The 10,832-nt window shown below is 38.9% G+C and overlaps 1 non-coding gene across 1 annotated transcript; it reads right to left on the bottom strand.

Annotated features, from left to right (window-relative positions):
- Positions 1-6,856: 6,856 nt before the first annotated feature.
- LOC117718319 (small nucleolar RNA SNORA48) lies at positions 6,857-7,000 on the bottom strand. The gene has a single exon (XR_004608017.1). It is a non-coding gene; the product is annotated as a small nucleolar RNA SNORA48 (small nucleolar RNA).
- Between the last annotated feature and the right edge of the window lie 3,832 nt (positions 7,001-10,832).

The following is a 10,832-nucleotide window of genomic DNA, read 5'->3' on the forward strand; positions in this document are numbered from 1 at the left end:
ATAGCTCAAACTATAGGTTCTGTGGGAGATTCTCTTTCAAAAGATAAAGTGGATCATTTGAGATCCTTCTGTTGAGAATTCTGTTTGGAACTGCACTCCATTTTTTATTGGATTATTAAGTTTATTGATGTCTAGCTTTTTGAGTTTTTTTAAAAAAATATATTTTGGATATCATCTCTCTATCAGATGTAGAATTGGTAAAGACTGTTTCCCACTCCGTAGGCTGCCGTTTTGACCTATCAATGGTGTCCTTTGCATTATAAAAGCTTTTAAGTTTCATGAAGTCCCATTTATGAACTGTTGATCTTAATGCCTGAGTTATTGATGTGCTGCTCAGGAAGTTGTTATGGCTGAGTAGCTTGGTGTTCTTGTCAAAATCCTAACAGTGGTAATAGGGGCTGACCCAGACTCTCTTGCCTATTTGTGGGGAACTTTTCCTTCTACTTGATTGCCTTGTCTAGCTTTGATGTGCCTGGTCTTATTGTAGCTTATTAAGCATGTTTGGTTGAGATCACTGGGAGGGGTGCTCTTTTCTGAGAGGAAAGAGAGTGGGAATGGATCTGGGGAGAAGGGTGGCAAGGTGAGGTACAGGCTCAGAGGAAAGAAGAGAGGGGAGAAACTGAAGAGAAACTTCAGTTGGGATGCAGAGATATATGAGAGAAGAATTTTTAAAAACTACGTGGCCCAAATAGATAGATAGATGATAGATAGATATATGATAGATATGTAGATTGATTGATTGATTGATAATAGGTAGCTGATCAATCGATAGATATATAGAGAGATAGATATATAGATAGATAGATAGACAAACAGACAGATAAACAGATAGATAATAAATAGAGTGACCTAATAAAGGAAATTGTACATATAGAGACACCTGCACCATTGCAAGTTCTCATGTGTATATGCACAACACAGACATACACAAACAGAATCACATGCACACACATAGTATCACCACTTTTTAAATACATTTAAGATGTATCTAAAAGGCAAATTCTAATAATCCTCTTTCTAACTATCTTTTTTTCTTTCTATATCATACACTTAAAAACTCAACTGAACAGAGTTAAAACTATCCTCTAGTTTTTCAGTCTTTTATTGCTGCACAAAATCCACTTCAAGGACTAAGGGGATGGATGGTTCAGTGGGTGGAACAATTGCTCCATGAGCTTGATGACCAGCTTTAGAATTCCCACATGAAGGCCAGATGCAATAACATAGATGTCTGCAATCCCATCACTCCTGTGGGGAAATGAAAAGTTGCCACATTCTCCTATGATATAATGAGTAATAGCCTTAGATTGTCCTCAAAGTTTTATTGAAAACAAAAAGTTATACCTCAAGTACAATACTGCAGTAATGATAGCAACATAGAACCTTATTTATTAAACATAATTTGGGAGAACAAAGTTCAATATACTTGAACTTTCTTATATATAAGGCAAAGTAACCCTTAATGGATGCTCATGAATGAAATGTTAAATATTAAACCAAGCCCCTGAACGTCTTTAATTTGAGGTCTACTGCCTAGCCTTCAAATATAGACAAATCTCTTCCTTTAACCCACCTGTCAATGAGAAGACATCTTGTGATCAGACACATCTGTTTCTATTTTTTAAAATTTGGGTTGATACCATGACTCACAAATAACAGAATATGACAGCAATGATGCATCATGACCTTTGAATTGGAATCACAATAAATGCTAAGATTTCTGGCTTGGTGATCATAGGAAACTTGCCCTGGGGACACTCCTAGAACTCAGACTCCCCTGCCACAAGAAGTTCTGGCTATGTAGAGAGGGTTGTCAAAGTGATAAAATGTACATCCCCTGCTGAGTTTCTGCACAAGGGTACTCACCTACTGAAGTCACATTAGTTACCTATTCCAATCAAGTGTTCTGGTGAAATCCACACCAGCTAAGTTCTCAGAACAGTGCATGGCCAAGACTGCAAAACTGACTACTCAGCCAAGCTTATCCAAGCCACAGTATATTTAGGACAAAAACAAAGTATTCCTTCATCCACAAAATTTGGAGGTGTTTGCTTATTGACTTTCAGATGTACGTGTTTCTCGGTGTGAGTATAGGTTCAATGTGGCAGAGGTTCAAGGACAAGTCCTTCTGACTCCACCTTCTACTTCTCCAAAGATTACAGATGTCTGCTCATTTCACCAGACTTCTACATGGCTTCTGGGACCACACTTTGGTCTTCAACTTTTAAGGTAAGCCCTTCACCCACTAACTCATTTCCCATCACGGTCTTTGAGCAGTAAGCAGCAGGAATTGAGGTGTGTGCCAACCTGGTGTTTAGCTAGGTTTTTGAGTAGGCTAATATGGAAAAAAAAAAAAGATCCCAGGTAGCAGTTTTGATATGGGCTTAATTTAATAATGAAAACACATGAATTCCAACATTTTTTAATATACTTTAGAAGTATACTTCACTCATGATCAGTGTTCAAAGAGTTCTATTCTCAGTTCTCCTTTTCTCTGATATTTTTGGCTCTGATATTTATCTTTTCCATATGACAAAAGAAAAACAAAGAAAAGAGAACACTAGCTGTTGGGGGAAAAGGTTGAAGAATCTATTACTTAAGCAGCACAAGAAGCTACTTATGATTCTTGATAGTTCTACCAGAAACAGATGTTATGAGAACTTCATGCCATGGGGAAGGAGGTAGGAGAAATTCTGGGAAAGCAAGTTAGAAAACAAGAAAGTTGTAATCATACAGTTATGCTAATAAATCGATGTAATAGGCTGTATTAGAAGCTAGTGAATGGGACAGAATCATGCTTCGTGGGGACAGTATTGATAAAAATACGTTCTGTCTAGGGTTACAGTCAACTTGCTGTGTGCTTTCTAGATGCCAGAGTCAGTGAGGACTGAGAGCTTTATTAATGCGTTCTATGAGATTCCATTCGGCAACAGAAAATGTCCAACGTAACGCTAATGATAAACCAGTTATGAGCAAAGCAATATTAAAAAAAAAATCTGTAAAACTTCAGAGCATAAGCAAATAGAAAGTAGTAAAAGTACATGCTTAAGGGTAGAAGTACATTTCAGAGAATATGGAAATATTATTTTTGCTAGACTCCATGGAAGTAATGAGTTATAGGTTTAACTCTGAAAATTTGGAAACAAAGGCAAAGGGAACTTTATGGTAATGCCTTTCCTTCAGTTTTATAACCTATGTCTTAGTCATAATTACCAAAAGCCACAATTTTTCCCTTAATGTCAAAATTTTCTGAAAACGTGGTATTTTGCACATGGTTCTCCTATTATAACCATTTATCTAAAATGCTTCTCCCTATTCCTGATTCATGCTGCTTTAATCTAGTGTGCTTTGGCCAAGGCATATATTTGTTTTATTTCTTTGGCTCACCTCTTGGATTCTTTACATCTGTGAAACACTTTCCTGTTTACAAGCCTAGAATATAATTAGAGGAACTATGGGTACTTGTGAGGAATGCAGAAACTCTGGCTTCACTTTCCCAGCCTAGGTTCATTTCCCAGCCACACTCCTTTGCCATGACCCTGGAATGTTATGTGAGAGGTGATATGTTCTTTTAAAGCAGTTTTGGACCGAGAATCTTATCCATGTGAAATCACCAAGGTAAGAGAAAACAGCACAAGCTACTTTCTCCCAAAGCTTCATGTTCATGTTCTTTCAAACAAATGGAAGGTTTTATGAGATGTGATGGCAATCAATGCCTCCTTTCTCTCCTCCCTTTCTTCAGTCATCACACAGATAAAGTTAGACACCTAAGATCCTATTCCCAGGCTGTTGATCATAAAGACTTAGATATGACACTGGGTTTTCTTCTCTGGATCACGTTGGTATTATTTCCTGTAACAAAAAAAAGAAAATTCAAACCCACACACCACTGACGAGTTGGCCAAATATATCAAGCCTGGACTTTTTGAGAGTTTCAGGCCACACATGGCCTTAATAATGAAGCTATTCCTGGGTTGATTCTTTGTTTTAAAGATTAAAGGTTCAGTCTCAGTAGGCCATATCCTGCTCTCAACCCTTACCCCCTTGATTTCAGCCACGAAGCGGCTGTTACGTCTTTCTAAATACATGTTTCAAGTGATTTGAATTTATAAATAATAAAGTTTTCAGTTTTGAAATCCACCAAATACTCCTGTCTGTGTCATTTTCAGTAGCACGATATTTTTTTCTCCTCATTTTGAACCTTACTAACTGAAGTTGACTCTTGGTTCTCCCTGTAATTTAGATGTTATAGTTGATGTAGGTCTTCTATGTGTTTTATAAACTAGAACATGTTTAAGATCAAAGCAAGAATTATTAATTATTTTAATATGGGTTTGTGAATTATGGTCATGCTCAATAGGTAGCTAATGTCACTAATCCCATAAGCTAGTACACATGTGATATAGTTTGATCTATATTGCAGTGATTAAAAAAAAACACTCCATCCACCAGCAACTTAGGGAGTAAAGAATTTATTTCATCTTACACTTCCAGGTTACATAGGTCATTGGCTCAGAGCAGGACCTCCAGGAAGAAGGATGAAGGCAGGAACTCACTCACAGATGAGGAAGTACAGCAGGAATGGTGGAGGGTGCTGCCAGCTAGCTGCTTTTCTCTCTGGTGTTGGCTTGTTTACTGATTCACTACTACATAGAGTTCTTAAATAGCCATGATGCCCTGAATAGAAATGATACTGTTTACAGTTCACTGCGTCTCTTTTTCCATCAAATAACGATCAAGAACATCCCCAACACACATACTCAGAAGTCAATCTGATCAAAGAAATTCCTCAAATGAGTCTTCTCCTTTCTGGTACCTCTAGGTTGTGTCAAGTTGACAATGAAGACTCACCAAAACAACAGGACTCTTTCTTCATTGTTTCATAGCTGTGCTGATTTGAGTAGATTTGGTCATGGGTTTGAAAATTTGGCCCATGGGAAGTGGCACTATTAGGAGGTGTGACCTTGTTGAAGTAGGTATGGCTGTGTTAGAGGAAGTGTGTCACTGTGGGGGTGGCCTTTGAGGTCCCCTGATGCTCACACTTTCCCAGTTTGGAACCAGAGCTTTTTCTTGGCAGACTACACACGATAGTCTCCTGGCTGCCTTCAGATCAAAATGTAGAATTCTTGGCTCCTGTAGCACCAAGTCAGCCTGTACAATACACGATTATTGCCATGATGATAGTGGATTGAACCTCTGAAACTGTAAGCCAGCTCTGATTAAATGTCTCCCGTTGTAAGAGTTCCCTTAGTCATAGTGTCTCTTCAAAGCAATAAATCCTTAACTAAGATAATAGTCAAACACCAAATCATCCCTATTGGTTATTCCTTTTCTATTCATCCACAGGAATTGCTAATGTTAGCATATCGGTTCACTTTATTTTATAATATAAAGCTTAGTGGTAGAATGAACTTAGTATTTCAACAGTACATATTACAAACCCAGGGCATAAAGAGGATTAGGTAACTCTGTTAATCGCAATGATCTTGGTTCATTAGAATGGATCTTTGGTTTGGTTCCAGGTCTTTAGTTTCTGTGACACCATCAACATTGAATTCTTACCTGACTTCCAGTTATCCTGTTGTTGCCTTGAGTCATGGAGATCCTGTAGCTTTGGATGAATTGAATTGTCTCTTTCACACATCTCAGCCATGTGCAGATGATATAGCTTTTTAAGGTGGGCCAACTCAGAGCCTTGGATCTGGGTCTGGGTGGCAGATGAGCTAGTCAGCTTGCTGGCTTTACCTTATCTATACCACCAGGGAGGGCTCTCCAGCACTGCTCCATTCATGCATGAGGCTGGGTCAGCTCTTCTGCTTTCATGCTATAGATATGGCTCACTGGCCCCTCTCCCCCAATCAGGGCAAGCTCTATCGTGTATAGGGCCCGCTTTCTGGAGTGCTGCAGGTGTGTGTGTGTGTGCGTGCGTGTGTGTGTGTGTGTGTGTGTGTGTGTGTGTGTGTGTGTGTGAAGGCCTCATGCCAGCACCTATGCAATCTCTTGGCTGAGGATAAGCAGGGCCAGCTCTCCAGAACTCTTGCCCTAAGGGCTTCTGCCCTAAGGACTGTTCACCTGTGCCCCCACCACCAGGATCAGCTCTGGAGGGCTATCCAGGTGAGTTGCAGGGTCTACTCTCCAGAGTGCTACCAGGAGAGGTGAGGCCAGCTCTCCAGACAGTGAGGGGCAGGGCCATTTCTGACAGCCCCTGAAAGTCCATGTGGTCCCCAGCCACTTCCCTGACCAGGGATATCCCCATAATCTCTAGTGGAATATGAGCTATTCACACTACCTCTTGCTGCTTTATAGCCATGAACCCAGAAATGGCCTTCAAGAGCCGCTTGTCCTAGGACATCACTATGGCCCCTCACTGGCTGGAGGTGGTGAGGCTGGCCACTCATGAAAGGCTACTCTTCTATGCCCTCAAGTCTCCATTCCCATCTCCTCTCATAATGCTCAGGCTGCTCCACTTTTCTTCCTCCCCCATCTGTCCCCCATATGTCCTTGCACATTATGGTGGCTTCCATGCAGGCTGGTTATGATGGTAGGTCCCTGGGTGACATCTGTCAGACCCAAGAGGCATGGCCACGGTGGGGCTGTAAGCTGGTGTCTATGGCCTGCCTGTGCCCTGTGTAGGAAAGCAAGTCTGTGGGTGCCATGGCAGTCCAAAGTTCTCTGTCTTGTCTTTCTTCTTTTTCCCTGTACTGTGTAGTGGTAGGTGGGGCTCTGTGTGTCTATGGCAGGCCTGTGTGGTGGAGGGCTGGTCTGTGAATGCCCCCTCTAACCAGCTCAGGTCTCTGTTTTTCTCCTGCACTGACTGGGCAGCCTGGATTTGATTTGATTTGGTTTGGTTTGGGTTTAATGTGTCCTAGGCATAAAATGGTGTTGGCCATTAAGTCAGGCATCAGGACAGGATAAACAAAGAGCTTCCATCTGCTTTGCCCTTGACTGATATAAGATCAACAACACCAACAAAATGTGCCTTTGGCCATTGCTGTGGGTGGGGTTGAATATATTTCCCTTTCTTTATGAAGAATTGAGTATAGTGTTGAAAGAAGAAATATTGATGTTCAATTCTTTGATTCTGCTGTGGGCTTCTTTCAATACTCTGTTTTAAGTAAGCAACAAGTTTTCTGTGACTCAGAGACTAGGACATATTTTAAAAGAAAGATTAACACCTATTTCAAAGGTAGTTGTAATAATTAATTAATGGAAAATGTCTTCTTTACATCAAGTTCCTACCAATTATTACCTATCAAAAAGACATGCCAAGTCTATTTCAAAGTCTTTCCTTGTCCTATCTCCCTAGAATTTTGTCTTACTGCTTTTAGAAAAATGTATGGTGTTCCTAAATCCTATAAGCACACAAGAATCATTCCTGTGAGCAACACTTTAAAATTTTCAGCATATCTGATTTCAAATCACTATTTCTTGGCATAGACTTGACTATCAGACCTTTAACAGGCTTTCTGGAGATTCTGTTATGTGGCCCCGAGGAGGAAATTACACTGCATCTTTTTTTTTTGATATTAGAAATATTTGCATGCAATTATATGTCCATAAATTTCAAAGTGTTTGAGTGCCTTCTATCAGACACTTTTTAGTACTTTACCTGAATTAAAGCAAATTATAAAAACATTTGAAGCTGAATGATGCTGATCTGTAGTAGGATATAGTTGTCACGTTATACTTCAATTAAGAGAAAAATTAAAGCAAGTAAAAACATGATTTCTAAATAATTTCCCAAAGTCAGCTGTAATATTCTAAACAAAAAGCCACTCTCTAAGATAGTTACTTCTCCCATAAATTTTGCAAAGTACATTAATTCTTATTTTTAAGGCTTTTCGGGTATTCTAGTAAGTTATCAAATTAACAGCTTCATGAGAAGCTGGTCATATCTCACCCACTGTCATAAACATTTTAGAACACTTAATAGGATGATTTATTTGTACCATGTATCTGATAAATATTTTGTTGAGTTAAAGTATAAAGCAGTCTTAAAAACATTTTTTTTCTTTTGGTCTTTTATTAAAGCAATGCACCCAAAAATGTGGCTCCCAGATGGGATACCTGCAAACTTGTTAGAAATAGAAGTTTCTGGTCTTGAGGCAGTCCTACTGACTTGGAAATCTCTAGGGTAGAGCTTGGCACTCTATAGTTAACTAGCAGTACACATAATCATTGGGTTTTCTAGAGTGAGAGGACTGTTTCCCAACATACACTCATGTGTTTACAACAACAGGTTGTTCACTGAAAATTAAGAGATGCCCTCAAATCAGGCAATGATAACCACAAGATCTGCGAGAAAAAGAAGGAGGAGGAGGAGGAGGAGTAAGGGGGAGGGAGAGAGATTTGAAGGGGGAGAGGGTGGGGGAAGGGAGGGGAAGGAGAAGAAGACAGAAAAATTGTTTTATTTAACAGAATAATGTTTTATATGGATAAACATGAGGCTGTTCTACATTAACCATGGATTTATTCAATAGCAACTATACATCAAATGCTATGCTGGGTAATGGGATGGATACAAATTTATTTCCTGCCCTCAAGGAGGAATTTTTAGGCTAAAAAGACAGTCATGTACATAAATAATTAAAAACACAAGAAAGCAAGTGTGCCAGTTATTAAACTTTTGTCTCTCAGTTTCAACACCCATCTCCATATGCTTCTTCATAGTTTGGGCTGGGGTTCTGCAAACCACATTTCTTCATTGGCAGCAAGCTGTTGGGCTCTGCGAGTTTGGATACGAAATGAAAGCTGTGGCTATGAAAGAAAGGGGGACTTGCTGTTTCCTCTTACTTCTCCTGGCTTTCTCTATTTGAAAGTGCATCCAGCTTCATTACCTAGCCCTACTGTGGCCATTTCTTCCTGAGGTTCCAGTAGAATCCAGTCTTCCGTTTTTTCTCTACTTGTTGGACCAGCCTCCTCATATTTCTTTAGAAACACTGAAATCAGGGAGCTATTGTTCGACTTTAGAGTCATATTCTGGCGCCAGGAAGCCTCTTCCATGATCCCAGCACCAGCTCAAAAACATCCTGAAGAATGTTTCAAATAATCCTAACCCCTTCCATTTGTTTCACATCTGTATGGGTGATAGCTGCTTCTTGCAATTGCTGCCACCATGATGGTTAGGGCTTTATATTTGTTTTATACTCTCAATTAGACTTGACTGTATTATCTATTTTATTACATCATTTCTGTTGGAATAGCTTGGGACTTATCTGCCTGCTTACTGGATGATGAACAACTCAACAAATGATTGTATACACTGATGGGAAGTGTTAGCACAGCAGATAGTTACCTTTGCACTTTCTGTTGAATCAGTTTCTACATCTTATCACAGCTATATTTTAATCTACTTAGAATCTCCTTTGCATTCAAATCCATGGATCACTATTTCTAATAAAAGTAGAAAGCATCTTTCGAATAAGAAATGGGTGTATCACAGGTAAAATTACTTGATATTTTAAATAAATAACAGAGAGACAAGGGAAGTAATGGACTTATTTTTTGTTCCTACAAAAAATGTAATTTAAACTGGCAGGCTGAAGTTATAATAAGAAAAACATGTCACACATACACACAGCACAACCATGATTAGAGACTGGCAAGAAGGCTCAGTGGGGAGTGGCATATATATGTGAACTTGAGTTCTATACCAGGATCTCACACTTTGGTAAGTGAGTAGCAGCTCCTGATAGTTCTTGTCTCTGACGTCCACAGTGTTACATGGCATTGTGGATACTTGTTTGCTTATGCATGTGTGTGCATAAGCATTCAAGTATAAAAGTACACACACACACACACACACACAGAGAGAGAGAGAGAGAGAGAGAGAGAGAGAGAGACAGAGACAGAGACAGAGACAGAGACAGAGACAGAGAGACAGAGAGAATTTCCACTGTAAGCTATGCTCCAAATAAAGATGATGCCCTCTACTATAGGCTGGGGAACTAGGACTTACTGCTATTTTATGGTGCATTCTTTGACTCACAATGTCATTGAATTACATGTACTGGATAGCTTGTTAAAGTGTGATTCTATGTTGTTGGTATTTATATATTCATTTCATATGTCCCTTTCCAATGAGAGTAGTATTTACTTAAGTGAATAGAATGCATAAAGAAATGAAAGTAAATGAGTAATGCAAGAGAGAACATTGGAACATGTGTCTGACTAAAGCCTTTCTAGGTAACAAGGTATTATAATGGGAAAATATATTTAGAACATAATTATTTAGAACTTAGACAAGATGGTTGGAAGAAATTTCTACTCTCCTTGCTCCCTTAGTCCTGGTACTGAACAGGGTCAAAAGCTCCTATTGCTTGTTCTTGGTTTAGGTTTCATGGATGGCAGTTGAAATACCCTGTCCAAGAAAATCAAGTGCCCATGAAAAATGCTCATTCATGAAACAGTTACTTTTTCAGTCTTGGTTGGTTTTCTACATTTGCTAACCTATCTGCAATGACTATGAAAATTGCTGTGGTATTGGTACAAGAAAAAAAAAAGTTACTTTCTAATATAAAAATATTTGAAAGTTTTCTATAATAACACTGTCAGTCACAACAGAACAACTCTGCCCCTTAAAAATCTACCCAAACTCAAGAACAATAATTCTTGGTCTTTAAAAACTATTTGAAATGTGGATGTTAGTTTCAATAAAGGACAATAACATTACAGTCTTATATATGATTGAGACATGAGGTGGGGTGAATTACAGAAAATGTAATGAACTTCGCTTATCCTGTAACTTTTACATAAAAATTTATTTTAAAGGGTACATTAATATTTGTGAGAGCTTAATTATTATTTTGATGTTAAATGTTAAAATGAAGGAG

Source organism: Arvicanthis niloticus, chromosome 12 (genome assembly GCF_011762505.2).
Source record: "Arvicanthis niloticus isolate mArvNil1 chromosome 12, mArvNil1.pat.X, whole genome shotgun sequence".
NCBI classification, from domain to species: Eukaryota; Metazoa; Chordata; class Mammalia; order Rodentia; family Muridae; genus Arvicanthis; species Arvicanthis niloticus.